At 49.8% G+C, this 20645-nt stretch overlaps 1 protein-coding gene across 1 annotated transcript in view; it reads right to left on the bottom strand.

The window, feature by feature from the left end:
* macrod2 (mono-ADP ribosylhydrolase 2) overlaps positions 1-20645 on the bottom strand; it is a gene marked incomplete in the record, with an annotated part of 416799 nt that overhangs the window by 315283 nt on the left and 80871 nt on the right.

The following is a 20645-nucleotide window of genomic DNA, read 5'->3' on the forward strand; positions in this document are numbered from 1 at the left end:
CTTAATGCGTCCATTGTTTTGTTGCGTTCTTTTCCGAAGCTCTTCCGTTGCATGCGGCGAGACTGATTCTCATCCAATTAGAAAGAGTACACAAGCACACGCAGACACAATACACGCACACACGTAGAAAGACAAACACACAGGAAAGCAGGCCGACAACAAACAGGAAAGCATACAGACATATAATATTGAGTTTTCACTCAAGTGAAAATCTATTTCAACTAGATTGTCTATGGGCATTATGTCCCACCACAGATTTTACAAGATCAATATTCATTTTGCTAATCAAAAGAAAGACATAATTAAATTAGTGTTTTCACTTGTATTTTTCGCCTGGTTTTTACAAGGCTTTAAAGACGGCTACAATTATTTAATATGCTCCACACATATTCAGGATTTCGCTAATCCTTTCTTATATATTGCCAGGAATAAAAATATAATATAAAGTCTATTATTCATAGCATACTCAATTCAATAAGGAATGATAGCCCAAAATCACAATGATTGCATCATTCTATCATTGCAAAGTGCAATGATAGAACAGATAAGTCAATATCTTCCAAAAATTATACTTTACACCAACTGTAAACATAAACCTCTTTACAGCTAAAAACAACAGTTATTTGTCACTGGTTGAGACCCATAACAAACTTGACTCTTTGAGCATTAGAATCAGGTGGATCAGAGAGAGACTCGACAAAGGAGTTGTGTTGCTGGGCCTAATTAGCGGCTAGACAAGACATCAGCTCACGCATTTCCCCGACTCTGTGCAACGTTATCGCGGGCGAGATGTGTCATCGCCGCAGACCTCCTGCGGCAGCAGCTCAATTATTTCCGTAGAGATTAATTGCTTCGGAAATTCATGATGACAATGTGGAAAAGTAGGACAACAAAGCATGCTGGTTTGTTTCCCCCGTTTCATCGGCTTGTCCAGTTAGATGTTGAATGTGTTAGGAGTCGTCAGGAAGTCTTTAATATCCCATAAAGACATTCACACATTCATCATTACCCGGAGATACGGATATTAAAAATGGGCCTAAACACAACAGACATGAATATAAATGTCACTTTGTCAAACATGTAAAGGCAATGTGTTTATTTATTGCCTGAGGGGAATAGAGAACCACCCCTATTGGTGTGGGTTCCATTGAGACAAAATCTAATCATATATTTAACATAAAGAAATGCAAAGAAGGGAATATGGAAACTTTGATTTATGACGGTCTTTAACTTATGATGTCTTTATTTGGTACAAAGGCGTAGTAGGAGGCTATTCAATCAAAGTATACAACTTTGAATAAACAGTTGTAAAATCCCAGATGAATCATACTCGTTAATGTGTTGATCCGATTCCTTTTTATTGACAAGGAATCTACTTGTTTCTTCCGCCAAGAGTTACATCATTAGCTGTATTTTATTTCCAATTCGTCGGGTGAAATGGCTTGCCACTCTTTCCATAACATCCAAATTAGATTTTCCTTTGCCAGAGTAACATGGTGAACTGATTATATTCCTGCTTCCTTTCATATAGGGTTGGGATTATAACATCATATCAAGTACCACTGGTTAAAGGAATTACATTGCACATCGTAAGAGATACGCAAATGGTTATTGACATAATTTGGTTGATGTTCTCGTCTCATGGAAACGGGTTGTGTTTGTTTTCCACGGTGACGCATGACCCAAGATGAATGGCTTTCAAATAAGGCAATTGGCATCATCAAAAAACATCTCTACTGGTTATTTCCTGCTATTCCTCCTGCGAGCTGATCCTGTAATGATTGCCACTACGGGGCCGCTGTGCTACGCGGAGTGTATGTGGCACGCCTACCAGCTAGTAATGAAATTAAAAAATGGCCCTGTCATAGTATTTCAATTAATTGCGTGTCTATTTCTGCAGGCCACCTGTGCAGTCAGCCCGGCTTATTTACCTACTGATTACATTACACAAACACGCTACGGGCCACGATGTGAAGTGGGCACAACAGGATGTTTACAATACGACCAGGCTACAGTGTTTACAGCTGGGCTCGCTCCCAAGAACCCTTTCAACTATAGATGAAGAAGTGACCGGTGTTGGACAGAAGCGCTCAACACGTCACTAAAGCATGCAGCGAGGATCCTGGTGATAGAGTCATAGAGCAGAAGTTTGACGAGTTACAATGGCCGTGGCCCTCACACTAGGGCCACGGCCCCGTGCCCGAGCTCATTTGCATACTAAAGTCTAGAACGTTTGGCTAGTGTGACCACTCCATCCGTATTCCAGCACGGAAAAGCCCCTTGGCCACGGCACACTTGGGAGAGGTGGGCCGTGGCCAAAGTACAGATGCTAATGAGTTGATACGCAACGTGAGCTGGATGACGTAGTACTTGCGCGACCCTTCTTTCTTTATAGGTCCATGCCCTTCTTCCCCACAACAATAATTTTAAACAATGGTGGCAAGCGGTTCACAAGTGGGTTTACGTTGGTGCGATAGTGAAGTCGAGTGTTTACTTGAAATTTGGGCCGACGACAGCATTCAGTCGCAGCTGGACACCACGCTGGGTGATGACGTAATTATTGTATTACGACGTGATCACGTATGTTTGAAGGAGCAATCGTGCCCAGGCCATGGCCCTTGGGAGCAGTGTGACCACGGGCCAGCGGGGGGAGTGGGGAGGGGGGGAATCGTGCTGAATCTTCCTGCAGCACGGAACAGGCAAACGGCCCTAGTGTGAGTAGCCCTCAGTTAATGGTTATTAGGGCTGGGTGTTGCCACTGGTTTCCCAAAACGATTCAATTCTGATTCACAAGGTCTGGAATCGATTTAATCTTCTATTCAATATTGATTTGGTTAGGGATATTTCAGTTGCCATACCAATTTTGCTTCGATGCGAAATTGATTCTTACATAACAAATGCTGTAAAATTGGACAAGAAACCCTTTCACTTGCTGCATTATAAAGCAAATTAATGTTTACATTGAGAACTGAGCCCAAAGCAGTTACATAAATGTACTTTGTATCAAACTGTGTATTATAAACAACTTTAAAATTTAACCAGGCAGCCAGTGTAAATAATTGCATGCAGTTCGAGAAGTGAGCTAGTAGTATTTCAACCTGGATTACAACAAACCGACCACCATCACACCCGAAGAGTACATAGCACACCGTGGATCATAGGCATAGCCTTAACAAATGAATGGCCCTATTGTTCTCGATGAGCTGTGCTCCCCCCCCCCTTTAAGGAGTATCATTTTGCAAAGAGCAGAGATGCCCGATAATCCAATTTTAAGGAAACAGAAACTCTTTACTCCAGAAGAGTGGCAGCATGTACTGTACTCCACTTTTCATTTTCACCACGATTAAGATAACCATCCATCCAAATGAGACTGAATCTGATGGGATGTGATGAAGGAACTGCAGAGACAGACTGACTTCCAGAGCACCAGCAACCAACAGGACAACAACTAACCCTTAGATAGAGGAAGGAAAGTTGTGCGAGCCGGTTTTTGCAGGACTTAATCCCTTTTTAACAGATTAGTTTAGAGGAAGTCTGGCCTCCATCCAAAACAATATAAATGTGTTGTGGTAAATTAGAATTAAGGATGTAATGAGTCTTTGAAAGCTCTAGACTTTATGCTGTAACAAACTCCAAGGCCATAGTTTTGGTACTTTCGTTATTGGAGGAATCCAATGTTGGCTAACGTAGTAAAATCTTTAAAAAGACTAATAATGCAACCACAACCACTAATAAGAAAACCACCAGACTCATGGGTTAAGAGGCAAGGTACATTTTTTACACAATATAATAATTCTAACTAAAGTTAACTACATCTGAAGTCATCCAATGGAAAAAAATAATATATATATATTTTATATCTATATGTTTTATATATATGTGTGTGTTCGTACCACAAGAACCAGAATTGATATCACAATACAGCTGCAGAACGTGAATCATAGGCCGCCGTTTGTGGGAACTTTACACATGTTTAATGCTCTCCTTAATAATGGCTGGCTACCAGAACACTTTTGGAGAACTAGTTGAGATACATGCACAGGCCGCCTCATCACAATTTGTCTGGGTCTTTGCTCTGGAGGATTAGAAACTCTTAAGATGGTGGTATTAGAGTTTTACAGCCCAGTAGCCTAAGACGTAACGCTATTGAAAGCTGTGCATTTTCCTAAAAAGAGCAATGGTGCCTTCATTAGCCTCTAAAGGGAAGGCAGGAATGAGCCTTAGCTAATGATGCAGCCCTGGGTCGACACACAGCAGGAAGGAAAGAGCCCAGCTGCTTGAATGAACAAGTGCTAGCCTGGGAACAGGGAGAGGATTAGGCCGCTGGATCGGGAAGATTCAACCTAGCTCGCCGAGCTTGAACAGTCGGCCGCGCTGTCTTTTCCCTCTGCTAGTGTCCGCAGAGACAATAGGCTTAGTCCTCCCCCCCCCCCCCCCCCCCCGTTCTCCAGGCCCGGGGGTTATGATCACAAACCCATTACTAATGCATGGCCATCACACTTTAGCAACAGCAATTTACTGATTGCCATCAGTTTGGGCTGTGAGACAGTGCCCTGAGCCGCCGCCGCTCTGCAGAGATTTGAAGTGATGTGATTGGTCCGCCCCGGCGAGTGAGAACCAAAACGCTAAGACAATCCCTAATCCGTGCGGGTGACAGGCAGATACAGTGAAATGAAGTGAGAAGAGGGAATAAATGAAGGGGGACTGAAGGCCAGTCAGTGCGAAAGGAGGAGGAATGGTGTGATGGTCTGAAGTGCCTCGGCAGATTTAAAGAAACGAAACGGGTTTGGTTTTATAAAATGCACTCTGGCGTGGTGCTTAATGAAAATCTCCCCGACGCCCGCCCTTTGACCCCCCGGGGGCCATGGCAGCAGTACTTATAGTGTGCACAGGGATTCCGCCACGGATGCCAATTAGACGGCCTCACAATACATAACACAACGGGGTTAAGCGCAGGACCCCGGCTGCTCTGCATGCATCGCAGCGCCCAGCCGTTACCACGGTGAATACAGTGTCGAAAGGCGACCGTCGATTTCAGCGGAGAATCTCGACGACGCCGTCATGGCAGAGACCGTGTTTCGGCCTAGGAAACTGCCGATAACAGTGGAGGGGAAGGGGATGGTTTATGAGCACAAGGGGAGCACATTTGACTGAGTACATACGAAAAGTCACGTTAGCCTTTTGAAGATGAGAGCCTCTCCACCCTCAAAGGTTGCATTCATTACCCAGTGTCTCTCTATTTGCCCCGACCGCGTCTTATCTCTGGGCAGCCTCGTCTTCCACGAGAGGAGCCGCGCTCGCCAGGTGCTCTGCATTCCAATAAAAGCATGCAGCGGTTTATGATAAGGCCCTGCATGTTCCACATGCGATAAACCCCAGGCAAGAGAGAGACACATGTAGGCGCCAAACAGTAAAGCTGTAACATCGCAGTGATAAAAGGGGGCTGCAACCGAACACAGCGCAGTAAATAAAAGCCCGGAAAAGCTGTGAATTAAGGATGCGTTTTTCTGAAAAGCAATGCATAAAATTGGGAGAGGGAGGTAAGATATAGCTATTCATCCAGGTCATCATGACAACTCGCAATAAAACTGCCTTGTAAATTATTAGTTAGGTGGTGGTTGAGGAGGCTGGTACGATTGCTATGGTTGCAACGTCGTAATGGTGAGAAAATTGCAACCGAACATACATATCTTTATCGTGGTTGTTGTTGTTATTTTAATCCAAGCTGGCCAAGCAGGTAGAGGCTCCAGATGGAATAAATTGTGATCTTCCCATATGATACCGCTACCTGCAAGATCAAAATCCATTCCCACCACAGCTGCTGGGAGGGTAAGTGCTTCTCACCACTGGAACATGCCAGTTACAGAGGGGTTATTTCTGTGCATCTCAGGCGGCGGCGACGCAGCGTATTCAATTTAGATTTTACAGAAGAAAAAGACAGAGAGGGAATCTTTGTGAAAAAAGACTCTGAAAGGTCACAGGTGCTTTTGAGAGGGAACAGCACTTACTCTGTCTGAGACGCCGTCGGCACAGGCTCGACGCACGACAAGGATAGAAAGAAAGATGGGGATTTTAATGACAGGCAGCAACAAAGAGCTAAACATGCATAAAGGAATGACTTAAAGCTCGCCAAAGCACTTATCACCTGTCACTTTGAGCGAGCATCTGGTTGCCAATCCATGGGAGTGCTTTTCTCTTTTTTCTTTTTTTTTTACACCGTTCCCTCTTCACAAATGCATTGAAATTCAATCGGCCGCCTGGAATCAATGGGTTTTGAGGTGAATTACCTGAGCAGATTGGGGTTTTAGGCAGCTGGAGAGAGACGGCGTCACACGATTGCTGCAGCTTTGCTCTGCTCTGTTTGTTTTCCCAGCACTTTAGCTAAATTAGTAATTACCGTCACACAGCCAATTTCACCGTGGCCACTGTGAACTGAAAGACACACACCTGCAAGCGCGCGCGACAAACAAAAAAGCTTGTTAAGTGGTGAGCAAACTCTGGCAAGCTAATGAGAAACGCTGTCTTCAAATGCCTATGTCACCCCGGTGAACGAGGGAAAAAAAACAACAGGGGCAAAAAAAAAAAAAAGAAAAAACTTGGTGTTAGCACAGCTAAATTGTAGCTCATTGCAAATTGCGTGTGATCTGCGTAAGTAACGGAAATTGCCTACCAGCTGCGCATTGATCCGTGTGTGTGTGTGTGCGTGCGTGCGTGCGTGCGTGCATGTCAGAGCGTGTCAGAGCGTGTCAGAGCGGACGCGCGGCTATGTGGGTCAGGGGCGGACGTTTTAAAAACATTGAGATGTTGCCGGCACTGCCGCGGACCAACTGTAATCCACTCACACGGGACCGGGCCCTCTCCACCCAACAGGTTCACAGTCTGAGTACTCTCGGCTAACACCTCATTTGGCAGCGGGAGCGACAACTCAGGAGGAGGCCAGTGTGTTGAGCGCTCCGGCAGAACTAACGGGCGCCCACTGGCATGCCTTCCACGAGCCAGTGGGGGTCTCTCCATTCGGGGCCGGGTTGGCTGGGGACCGCCTCGCACACCCCCCCCCCCCTCGCGCAGCACTGTTCAAACCGCTCTCAAAGCGCTGGCAAGGGGAGGACTTTGAGTCATTGTGGGCAGTCATCTCGACAACTGATCCTGCATCGTGCCACACACAAACACACAAAAACACAGCGTTTTGGGTGGCTGGTCTACAGGCCGCAGTCGAGCACGGTGTCTCAAAGAGAGAGCGCTCGTTATGTTTGTTTTTCCTCGGTGAAGCTTTGATAATTCTTTTTCGCTTTTCTTCCCACTAAAGAAACCAATGTTCACCGTATTCAGTGAATGCGGTGATCGGGGGCTACGCCACTCCTACTCAATCTCCTTTTTTTTTTTAAGGCCCATAGAGACCACTGCCGACGCGGTCTCTATGGTAAAGCAAACCTCGCACCGTTGGTCTCCATGGAGACCTCAAATTAACAAAGAAATGTGAAAAAAATGAAGGGTGCGAGGTCGGGTGACGTGGGTGGCAGCGGCAGCACTAGAAGCGTCCAGAGCGGAGGGTCAGGCTCGCGGATGATCCATTGTGCGAGAGAGACTGTGACACGGCACACAATTCTCTCTCTCAACTGGGCCGTTTTTTTTTTGTTTTTTTTTCAGTTGCTCAGTGGATTTGAGGACACACACACAAACACACACCGTGGCTTGGATTCCAATGCCTCATGTGGTTGAAAAGAAGATAAATGCATGAGGTGGCGCTTGGAATTCCCCGACCCACCCTTCGTCACACAGAAAGCCCTCCCCCCCCAGGCCCTAGATGGGACTGTGGAACTTCCAAATGTCTAAATGATGGCTGGTGACATTAGGGGGGCTTCAACTGCATGTCATTCTCTGGGACAAAGAAGGACAGGAGTCTCCAAGGAGGAGGCAGTGATATTGACTTCACAGGAACCAGGCATGGGGTCAAGCTGTCACAGCCCCAATTATACCCCGGCAGCTGGCTGTGGATTGCAGAAAGTGGGGCTGCCTGACAGCGAGGCAGAGAAGAACATTTTTCTATTACATCTGACACACGCGGCTACAGATGTGAGTGAGATGTGACTGATCTCCAACCGCGCCCCCACCTTTCCCCCGCCCCCCCCCCCCTCCCTCCCCTCCAAGCCACTGACAGATCGAGTGCCTGGAAAACACTTCTGCACACTTCTCAAATGCAGGGGTTCACACAGCTTAGGCAGCGCAGGGACGTCTCCGCGGTCGGCAGACAGAAAGCAACACTAGCAAGGGGTCTGTGGAGCGCAGGTGGGGAGCCGTCCCGGCAGGACTACACAGGCCTTGATCTGGGGATGTTAAGCTACGAAGTACAAGTCAGTCGGGTGCCAAGAGTCGAAAAAACCCCTGCTGGAACTCACCCATGAAAAGAGAGAGAAATCGGAGATGATGATGATGATGATCCAGAGATCCATAATGGGCTCCTAAATCTCTTGTGGCTAACGAGGGAGGAGGAGAAGACTCATCCTCCGGGGACTTAGATAATTCCCTGTTGAGCCTTATTGCATTCTCTCTCTCTCTCTCTCTCTCTCTCTCTCTCTCTCTCTCTCTCTCTCTCTCTCTCTCTCTCTCTCTCTCTCTCTCTCTCTCTCTCTCTCTCTCTCTCTCTCTCTCTCTCTCTCTCTCTGTGAGAGATTATTCATTAGTCAGATATTGCACTCTAATAAGATGAGGTGGAGGCACTGCATGCAGGTGTGGGTTTGCACCTGTTCTCAAACCCTTTTTCCATCGTTATAAATGAATCGCCGGCGCTCCGGTTGCGACCGCATTTCGGGTGATTAGCCCCTGTCTTCATCTGGGTGTGATGTCACACTTAGACCACACCCCCCCCCCCCCCCACCGCTCCCCTCACAAACACCCCTTTTCCAAATACATTTCCTTTCCGTTGCCTCCAGACTACACAATCGCAGGCACACAGGAACACAGAACGCAGCCCTGCCGCCACACCTCCGAGGTGTCAGCAGCGGTGTGAGATTCGCCCGGCACTGAGGGGCTCTACCAACGCCGAGGAGCTAAAGCTGCACTTCACAATCCACTGAAGAGCCACTTCCTGGCTTGGCTCGCCAACAACCGCCAGCCGTGCCATCCGGCGTGGAGACAGGAGGGTGAGGAGGAGAGAGGCACCGGGCGAACAAACAGTAACCGGTGCACATGTGTGAAAACACAGCTGTCTGTGCTCCCGGAGAACGGAATCCATAACCAGCCCGCTTATTGTTCCATCCCGGAATTAGCATAACAGACAGACATATTCATCCGCTGAATTGGGGATCGGCGGGTGAAAATCGGCCCGTGCCATGCGCAGCTGGGCGCAGCACTCAGGACCCAGCTCCTGTGTCTCCCCTCTCAGAGGCCTGGTCGGCCGTAGAGGTGGGGAACACACTCCAACGCACACAGCTGCCAGGCCGCCCAAGGGTCTGTCTGAGCTCTGGGCCTCACCTGTTGCTCTGCTGCTAAATCAAAGCCTGCCCGTATGTCTGTGTGTGTGTGTGTGTGTGTGTGTGTGTGTGTGTGTGTGTGTGTGTGTGTGTGTGTGTGTGTGTGTGTGTGTGTGTGTGTGTGTGTGTGTGTGTGTGTGTACGTGTATGTGTATGGGTGTGTGTATGTGTATGTGTGTGTGTGGGTTTGTCTGTGTGCGTGTGTCTCCTTGTGTGTGTGTCTCTGTGTGCGTGGGTGTCTCTCTGTGTGTGTGTGTGTGTGTGTGTGTGTGTGTGTGTGTGTGTGTGTGTGTGTGTGTGTGTGTGTGTGTGTGTGTGTGTGTGTGTGTGTTTTTGTGTGTGTTTGTCTCCGTAACTCTGTTTGTGTCTCTGTGTCTGTGTGTGTGTGTGTGCCTCCATGTGTGTGTGTGTGTGTGTGTGTGTGTGTGTGTGTGTGTGTGTGTGTGTGTGTGTTTGAGACAGGCTGTGTGTTTTATCAGTTGCTGGAGCTTGTTTGAGCGGGGGGGGTCCGCGTTGAAAGCCTATACAAACACAGGAGAATGTCAATGGAGAACTTGAGTCAACACACAGAGCTCGGACCCGGGGGGGGACCGCTGGGAGAGAGGCCAAGTCCTACTGCGCCGCCGCACCGGACCTCCACTCCCGTCTCTCCTCACCTCACGCTCTAACCTCTCTTACACCCCCCCCCCCCCCCCCGCGGCCCCCTCTTCAGGACATGGTCGAACGCTAAGACAACAAGGCCCTCCGATTGGGTACAGAGTGATGTGCAAAGACACACATCCGACAGACCGACAGACCGACAGGCCGACAGGCCGACAGACAGACAGACAGACAGACCGACAGACCGACAGACCGACGGAAAAGGACAGGAACAGAGAGAAGGAGAGAGAGGGCTTCACAAGTGCAGCCTGATCCGACCAAAACCACACGGAAGAAGGCTAGGAGAAATCCCGCCGGTACATTTGGCAATGAAAACATACATTGATCCGAGAAGAAACTTCTTAAACACTCTTTGATCATGTGAGAGCGGTTGGCAGCCGCCAGGGTACAAAGCCAACGCAGAGGTTCCAAGGCAAGGCTCGGTTAGAAAGCAAACCCTTTCTACACTCAGGAACTCGTACTTTTTACCTGTCGTAATTACAAAAAGACCAACCGACCGACGCAACACAAACACACACACACACACACGCACACACACACAGACACACCCCTGTGAACCAAAATGTGGAGCCGAGTTTGACTCGCATTTTCACGCACACCCTTTCAACCACGCCATTTTTACACTGTTGATTATTTATCCTTTAGTGCGCACCTGCTTTGGCAGGGGATGAATAATGCTGTTGGTTTGTGTGTCTCCCATGCCAATAAAGCTCTTTTGAATTCAATGGAACTGAACGGTTGGAGAGAGAGAGAGAGAGAGAGAGAGAGAGAGAGAGCAGAGAGAGAGAGTGAGAGTTAGAGAGAGAGAGAGAGAGAGAGAGAGAGAGAGAGAGAGTGAGTGAGAGAGAGAGAGAGAGAGAGAGAGAGAGTGAGAGGGAGAGAGAGTGAGCAGTGAGAGGAAAACAAGCTCATAAAGAAACACTGCCAGGTCAGGTTTTTTTTTGTTGTTGACATTGTTGTTGTTTTTCCCCTAGCATAAAAGGTATAGCACGCTCCAGCGCTATTCATTTAAACGCAGCATACCTTGGTGTTTGTTCGATGGTAATGTGCTGTGGTAGAGATAGCGGGAGGGGGGGGGGGGGGGGGGGTTAGTTAAGCTGGAGTTCCTCTGCAACTCCTTCCCCTCATACCCTCCTCACCCCCCCCCCCCCCCCCCGCCCTCCTTCCCTAACCCAGCTACCACCCCTTCCTTTGGGGGAAGCCAGGAGCTCTAGGTCTGAATCCCTATTGACTCAGTGTACTGGGACTTTCGTTCCCCCCCCCCCCCCCCCCCCCCCCCCCGCCCCCAACCCCTATTGCCAAAGCTAAAGCAGGCATGAGGACTAATCCTAAGGGGTTAAATGAGGCTTCCCGTGGGGGCTTCCCTATCCTGGGAGATCTGGGGGTGGCTGCTGGGCGTGCACGGACACACACTCACGTGCACGCACACACACACACTGAAGCAAACACAAAAACATTCACATACACATATATATACACACGCGAGCACACGCACACACTTGCACACACACAAAGACATTCCCCACATGCACACACAGTCACATGCATGCACACACAGTCACATGCACACACACACACACACACACACACACACACACACACACACACACACACACACACACACACACACACACACACACAACACACACACACACACACACACACACACACGCACACGCACCCATTAATGTACTCTGCTCGGATTCATGGCTTGACTTGAAACTCTGAAAAGTCAGCCGTACAACTGAGGCGCGGTGTTCAAAGGCCTCCTCAAATCCGTGGCCTTACATGACGCAAATCTCTGGATTGGTGGGGGCGGGGGCGGGGGCGGTGAAGTACTAGCAGAAAGGCATATTCTCGGTGAGGACACAGAACGAGCACAGCCAGAGAAGAGGAGGAAGTGCTGGCCTTTTCAGCGTTGCATTGAGTGTGGCCTTTGCTTTGTAAAGTATGTCATTTCCACAGAGGCTACTGTAATAGTGTGTGCAGACCCCATGCATGTCAGCACCACCACATTTCAAGTCAACAGACAAGCTGTCTAACAATAACAGGCCCTATTTCCATTACAAGCCACCGGCGTTTGCACATCAAGCAGCATTAGCATCGGGCCAATCAGGTACACTCAATTCTGCTTTGATTTGCATAACCACTCACCTCCGTTACCTCGGTGATCGACGATTGTCTGTCACTACTACACCCCTGTGAATTGTAATGTCTTCTTTCGAAGCATTAATTTTTTTGTTAACTGTTACTATGTGAACATCCTCCCTCTATTCTCTCCGAGCCATTTGAAGGCTGCAGAAGCTCTTAGCGGCCTGTGAAATGTCACAGGTTTCTCTTTATTGTTCGTTCAAAGGGAAGGCAGTAGACAGGATTTCACCTCGGAAAGAACGGGATCTTAGGAATGATGCTTCCAAGCACAGATCCTCACCTACCTTCAGATGCAGAATCAAGAATCAATCTCTCTCTCTCTCTGGCTCTCTCTCTCTGGCTCTCTCTCTGTGGCTCTCTCTCTCTCTCTCTCTCTCTCTCTCTCTCTCTCTCTCTCTCTCTCTCTCTCTCTCTCTCTCTCTCTCTCTCTCTCTCTCTCTCTCTCTCTCTCTCTCTCTCTCTCTCTCTCTCCCCCTGTCAAGACATGAACGCACACTTTGAAATATTGTGAGGAATGAAAATGCATTCAGACATGTTCCAACGTGCATGCAAATAGGATCTATCCGGGAAAAAATTAAAGTGCCATAGCTATGCAAAACCGCGGCTCAGAGCGGAGACAGGCGGGCGGGTTTTACGATTCCAAAGTGAGTGAAATGGACCGAAAAGCAAACACGTGCGAAATGTTCACGACTATTTTATGCACATGTGAAAGAGGAGTGTGTAATACGGCACTGTTGCACGCACAATATAAACACTCCATCCAAGCGGATGGTCAAGCACCTAATCAATCAGCACGGCCCTCACACACGGACACACACACAAGCTAACACAGACAGGCACACACAGGGACACACACAGACACAGGGACACACACACACATACACACACACTGACAGACACACACACACACACACTCAACTCAACCCTCCTGTTGAGGGTCAACTACAAGAAAAAAAACACTCAGGTCCACAAAGTGGGATAAAAAAAAAGAGCTCTACTCCAGTTACCTCTCAGGTCCAACCGATGTCATCCACAGCCCGACCGCAAGCACCCCCCCCCCCCCCCCCCCCCCCCCCCCCCCCCCACCCCCCAGTCACTCACTCTCTCGCATTAATCGTTGCGGGGGAGGGGGTTGGGGTCTGTCTGGAGGCGTCTGCTTTCAGGGGAGATCATAAACATCTCAACTTGCCTTTTCATTTTCCCAGCGGCCCGTGCTACAGGTTCCCCCCTTTGAACCGGGCTCCCTGCTGGGGGGGGGGGGGGGGGGGGGGGGGGGGGGGGGGGGGGGGGGGGTGCGGGGCGGGGGGGGGGGGGGGGGGGGGGCTTCAATACGCGAGGTGCTTGGGATGAGTGGCACCGACGCGAGGAGGCGAGACTCTTTGTGGTAGTGGGCTCTGAGGCTGTTGCGAGGTCACGCCACCAGAACACCTCCGCCTCAATGGTCTAGCGGCACTCAGGGGACGTCGCGGTCTCTCCACCTAATTATTAGTTCTTACGCTCCGACACGTCACACACTGGAATAAGCAAAGCACGGCTGGGTTTGCAGTGCCATTTGCATTGAAAGACATGGCGGATGTGTTAGGTCAAAGGCTGTAGTCAATTTACATTGAATTCATTTGTTAACTTGATTTGTTCATACAAACCCTGTCTACGTTATATTTATTTCTTAAAGAGCGGAGGAAACATGTGGAATAGCTATTAAAGAGCAGCCCTGTTAATCTTTCAGAAGGTTGAAATGCTCCAGAGAGACAGAGCCAGAGAGAGAGAGAGAGAGCCAGAGAGAGAGAGAGAGAGAGAGCCAGAGAGAGAGCCAGAGAGAGAGAGAGAGAGAGAGAGAGAGAGCCAGAGAGAGAGAGCCAGAGAGAGAGAGCAGAGAGAGAGAGAGAGAGAGAGAGAGAGAGAGAGAGAGAGAGAGAGCAGAGAGAGAGAGAGAGAGAGAGAGAGAGAGACAGAGAGAGAGAGAGAGAGAGAGAGAGAGAGAGAGCCAGAGAGAGAGAGAGAGAGAGAGAGAGCAGAGATAGAGAGAGAGAGAGGAGAGAGAGAGCAGAGATAGAGAGAGAGAGAGAGAGAGAGCAGAGAGAGAGAGCAGAGAGAGAGAGAGAGAGAGAGAGAGAGAGAGAGAGAGAGAGAGAGAGAGCGCCAGAGAGAGAGAGAGACACTTTTGTGTTGTGTACATTCCTTGGCTGAAACATGGCGGGTTCCCGATAAATAAGCAAAGTCGATAAATAAATAAACGAAAAAGAACAAAAGTGCCCCGAAAATATCGTGCATTTGTGTGCGTTCGAGAATGACGTGCGAGAGTAAACAAAGTCATCAGAACAAAGCGAAAATCACAGAGCACTCGCTCGCGTGTGTCACAGATAAGTGAACTCTTTGATGAGAGGTGGGGGGTTGGGCTGGGCGATGGCAGCCCACCTCCCTTGATGTTCTAGGACCAATAATATCTTGTCTACTTCCTGTTTTGGCTCTCCTCTCCACTCACAAGGGCCATTGAGGACGTGGCCTTGCGCAAAAGCGTCTTATCTTATCTAAAGGAGCAGAGATTTGCTGTGTTTCCCCAGATAGCCATGGGGTCCCACTCCAAGGGCCGTTGAAACGAACGCTACAACTTCAGCCTTGTCCTGCACTCATCTCAACGGGCTGAAGGCTGAAGGGGCCGGAATCAGCCTAATTTAGCGGCAGCGTCGACTGTGTTTAGTCGAAGAGCGGAAAAAGCCTAAAAACAAACTAGGGGGATTTGTATTCTGTGTTTGCTTTTACTTTGCCATGTGCTCCACCGAGCATCATAGAAACCATTGTAGACAACGCAACGCTACTATTCGAACCAAAAGGGGCAGAAGAACCCGAGTGGCCCCAATTACAGATTTAGTGGTGAAACAGTACACCGGTAACAAAGGAAGAGAGGGACAGGCCTCAATTAGCTACATCGGCGATGTATTCTGCTGGGCTTCAATGAAATCACTGTATGGTAATTCTATCTTTTTATGTCGCCCCATTGTCTTGATTGGCCTAAGGGGTAAGAGTGCTCTATCTAATCTGATCAGAGGCCATTGTTGTGGGGGTCATTTACCCTTGGGGGGTCCAGAGGTTGACAAGTCAGCCCTGACCCCTCCTCCCTCCCCTGTGGACATCCCCCGGCAACAACCCCCCCTCACTCCTCACCCCCCAACCCCGCCCCCTGGGGCTCTCTCATCCCCAAGTCCCCCCTCACTAGAGGCACCCAAGAAAAACAAACCAAGAAAACAAAAGGGGAGAAAAAAAAACTGCCGATGGAGCCTTTTTCCTGCATGGCTTGTCACCCCCCCTTCCCAATCCCCCCCCCCCCCCACCTCTCTCTCTCTCTCTCTCTCCCCCCCCTCCCCCTCCCCCCCCCCCCCCCCCCCCCCCCCCCCCCCCCTCCACAAACACGCAGCATAAATGGCCCCTGGGAGGGCCGAAGCAGCAGGGATGCCGGTCCCCTGTTTAGCTGCTGCTGTTGTTGCTGCTGGCTCCCCCTCTCTTCTCCCTCTGCTCCCTGTTCTCCCTGTTCCCCGGCGCGTCCCGCTCCCAGGAGGACAACAGGAATGCCCGTTCCTTAACATCTGGGATATGCATCAGAAAAGCGGGGAGACGCGCGGCGAACGCAACGACGGCAATTAACCGAGCAGCTCGTGACAGGGTCCTGTCTCTGCTGCCACATACCAACCCGTGTTAGCAACCCAGTTCCACAACCCCCCCCCCCCCAAAACCACCACCACCCCACCCTCAACAATCACGTGAGTCCCCGGGCGTACTTGATATACGATAAGCCCAAGATTGTCCTTCCGCCGCCCTTAACGTGCGAACGCTAAACAAATTTAAAAATAATACGGTTTTGCATAAATCTCCATTGCGGCGCGCCAAACCGCCACCATTTGTCCGTCTTCAATCGCTTTCCGTGCACATCCCCCCGAAAACCACCGCAAATAGACGTGGGGGCTACTTTCGACGGGCCCCCGCGCCTCTCAGCCCGCCGCGTCGCGGCTAAACTGTTGTGATGGTAAAAAGCTGCCCGTCAGGATGACAGAGGGAAGGATGAAAGGGCTCGCGGCAGAGATTGCCGCTGATTGCCTCCAGTGGATGAATATGCAGATGAGGCAGACGGTAAATGGAAAAACAAAGCGGTCCTTTTTTGGCAGGAGCCTCTCCTGCATGTTCCCCTTAATTTGGCCTGGCCCCCTCAAGAACCTTCCGGTGAAGGTCCGTCCATAATGGATTCCGGTCGTGGGCGCCGGGAGAGAGACGTGCACACATGACGGGAGGGAGGGGGGGGGGGAGGGAGGGGAGTCGGCTCCCTCCCCCTCCCTCCCCCCCCTCCTCTGTCGTATTCTCCCACAATGTCTGATTCTTTCATAAGCTCGGCTGACAGACACCATTTCGGAAGACGGACCGAAAGATTTGGGAAATCACCATGGAGACGTGATCAGGACGGGGTTCTCGCCTTGGGTCGCGAGTTGAGAAAGTGGGGCAACCCGTGGCGTGCCGATAGCCGTGTGACTGCAGAGCCAATCTATCCACACACAATGCAGCACCAGCACCAGCAGATACCACCACCACAACAACAACAACAACAACAGCAGCAGCAGCAGCAGCAGTGATCGACTCCATCGCCCGGTTGAACAGCCATCACCGATCCAATAACACACCCTGATCGAGGCCACACGTTTACACACGCGGCAGCAGCGGGCCGCGGAAACACTTGGGCTGTTGTTGGGGTTATCAACAGTGTGGTCAGAGGGGACTCAAGCGGCCACTTGGCAGAATGAAGTGCTTTAATAAACTTAGCTATGTCCCCCTCCCCTGTCCCCGTTCCCCCCCCCCCCCCGCGTCGACAGAGACGGGGTCATCAGTAGGCAACTCGTCTCTTGTCAAAACACACTTTGAGATGAGGCTTCAGATAAGGTAAGATGGCGTCCTGGAGGGATCGGTGGGAGAGAGAGAAGGGGAGCATCTGTGTCAGTGAACAAAGGCAGGGACCGGGCCGAGCGAGACTTCCCCTCGCTGGACTTTGGGATAACAGTAACCGGACACCGCGCACCGCCAGCAGGCTGGCCCTTTGTGTGTCTGGGTAGAGGGAGTGAGAGGGGGGGGAAGAGAGAGAGAGAGAGAGAGAGAGAGAGAGAGAGAGAGAGAGAGAGAGAGAGAGAGAGAGAGAGAGAGAGAGAGAGAGGGGGGAGAGAGAGAGAGAGTGATGGAGAAAGAGGGAGGGAAAGAGAGAGAGAAGAAGAGATGGAGAGGTAGAGATAAAAAGAGAGGGACAGAGAGCGAGAGACGGAGACAGAGACAGAGAGAGAGAGAGAAGTAGAGATGGAGAGTCAGAGATAAAAAAAGAGGTACAGAGAGAGGAAGGTATAGAGAGAGAGACAGCGAGAAGTAGAGATAAAGAGAGAGTTAGAGAGAGACAGAGAGAGAGAGAGAGAGAGAGAGAGAGAGAGAGAGACAGAGAGAGAGAGAGAGAGAGAGAGAGAGAGAGAGAGAGAGAGAGAGAGAGAGAGAGAGAGAGAGAGAGAGAGAGAGAGAGAGAGAGGGTCCATTGGCATGGCGCTGACAGATGTCAGTGGTGGATTTAGGCAGAAGAGGAGCCAGTGTTGGGGTCAACCGTGGGGTCCCGGGCACTCCCCCTAGAGAGGATGGGGGGGGTCAGTCAGGATGTAGGGGACTGACCTCTTCTCACCTCGCCGCACATCCACCCGGCCTCCCCTCACACACAGATACGCACACACGCAGGCCACACGCCACACCTGCCACAATGTGCTGAGTGGACACACCTGCAAGCCGGCAGCCCTCGTTGATTCAGGCGATTCAGACGTATCAAACAGTACCGGCTTTGACCAGAGAAATTGACTTTTGAAAAAAGTGCTTTAAGGAACCCTTTGGATGGATGGATAGATATAATCTTTATTCTGTAGGATTCAATATCTATTCAATTATATGCCAGGTCGATCCATTTCTGTTGGATTCGATTAACAGAAATGTGCTGACAATGGGGGGGGGAACAAGGCCCCGCGTTCGGCGTGTTACACGTTCTGTCCTCACACCACGGCACGCACTGAGCAGCACCGCCTTCACTCCCGGGGAGAAGTCATTATAAACGCCCGAAGCAGAACCTTACAACTGCTGGTAGGTGGAATGAGAAAAGAAATAATGCGGATCTTAAATAAGTCGGGATAAAGGATGGAACTTTTTTTTTTTTTTCATTAGTACTAATGAGAAAAGATGAGCTTAGCTGTTCTCGGCTCGGCTCCACGTAGTTACTGTAGCTAGCTCCCGGCTAACTTTAAGCCAACCATGCCGCACACCAGAATATACCTCTCCCTTATTACCAACTTGTACAGGTAAGGGCCCGGCCATGAATAGGCGCTGTACTTTCTGTTATCGAACGGAATGCGATTGGCTGCCGAGACTGGATCAGCGTCAACTTTGCTAGAAAAAGAAAGAATAATAAACTCCATTTGAACATGAGAGCCAGGGAACTTCAGGTCTAGGACAGTCGGCTGGAAATAGCAGAGCTTTGTGTGTGCGTGCGTGAATGTGTGCGTGTGTGTGTGTGTGTGTGTCTGTGTGTGGTCGCATGTGTGTGGTCGCATGTGTGTGCGTGCTCACGTACATGTGTGCGTCAATGTGTGTGTGTGTGTGTGTGTGTGTCAATGTGTGTGTGTGTGTCAACCTGTGACAGTGCAAGTGTGTGGGAAAATATGTGCAATATGTGCAAGTAGGTCCGTGGAAAAACATCTTCGGTGCAGCCCTGAGTGCTACCTCCTGGGCCTTCCACGGGTTGGACCGGGAAGGGGCAGAGAGGTGGTGGCGCGGGGGGACAGCAGTGCTGTTGGGGTCAGCTGCTACTTCTACCGCTGCTGCTGCTACTGCTGCTCACACATAGCTGGGTGAGTCATCACTCGACCGGGTGGGGACCAGGAGAGAACCCCCCCCCCCCCCCCCCCCCACCACACACACACACACACACACACGAGCATGCACACACGCGAGCATGTACACACACAGACAACGACACAGACTCACACACGCACACACACACACACACACACACCCCATCCATCCCAAGGAACCATTCAGGCTAGGAATTGGACAGTGAATAGAAGCAGGGACACTTAGGGCACAGCGAGAGAGGTCAGAGGTCGCCTCGATACAGGTGATGTTGTGTCAGAAAGGTGGAGATGCTGGACGATAAGGATGTCATGTGAAAGTGCTGTGTGTAACCGTTTGCCTGTACAGACAGGGATGAGCAACAACGCACAATAGTGGGTCTGGGATTGAAAGCTTGTTTGGGTGTGTGACTGGTTGTGTATACAGAAAAAAGTGTTTCAGTTCATCTGACTCTGATTAGTCATTCGTAAGTCTTCCACAGTACAATGTATTATTATAAAGCATGTCAAAACATTTCAAAAGATATATGCAAACAAGGTTACGCATCTCTTTCTATCCTAGTAAACACTGTGAATCATACTTTGGATGTTTTCTTTTTTTTAGATGTGGCAATAATGACTCAAATAGTTCAGATATAGCCACACACAAAGATCCACAAAAAGAAAAAATGGCCGTGCTTCGCGTCTTTCTCCACAAAACCGCTTAAACACAATAGATTGTTGATATCGAATGTCAGGAGTTTCCTTTCCACCGTTCACTTCTCTTTACACCAAATATCTGAAATGAATTAAAATCGAGCCTTTCTCCAACTCCCCCTAGCGGGGACATACAACACTGCAGCGTCTCATGCGCGCCTCTACCGCTGAAATGAAGAGACTGTGTCAGGCGATAGAAAGAGGAGAGTGGAGAGAAAATAGAAAGAGTCGGGGAGAGGAGTGAGAGATAGAGAGATAGAAAGAGACGGGGAGAGGAGAGAGCGATATATAGATATTGAAATAGACGGGGAGAGGAAAGAGATAGATAGAGTCTAAGAGAGGGGTGAGAGCTAGAGAGATAGAAAGAGTCGGGGAGAGGGGTGAGAGATAGAGAGACGAGAGATATAAAGAGAGACCGAGAGAGAGGAGTGAGAGAGAGGTGTAAGGGAGAGAGATAGAACGAGTCGGGGAGAGGGGTGAGAGGTAGAGAGACGAGTGAGATATAAAGAGACCGAGAGAGAGGAGTGAGAGAGAGGAGTGTGTGAGAGAGAGATAGAAAGAGTCGGGGAGAGAGAGAGAGAGAGAGAGAGAGAGAGAGAGAGAGAGAGAGAGAGAGAGAGAGAGAGAGAGAGAGAGAGAGAGAGAGAGAGAGAGAGAGAGAGAGAGAGAGTTTGAGGAGAAACAGAGAGAGACAGAGACAGAGAGAGAGAGAGAGAGAGAGAGAGAGAGAGAGAGAGAGAGAGAGAGAGAGAGAGAGAGAGAGAGA

This window comes from Gadus morhua, chromosome 15 (genome assembly GCF_902167405.1).
Source record: "Gadus morhua chromosome 15, gadMor3.0, whole genome shotgun sequence".
NCBI lineage: Eukaryota > Metazoa > Chordata > Actinopteri > Gadiformes > Gadidae > Gadus > Gadus morhua.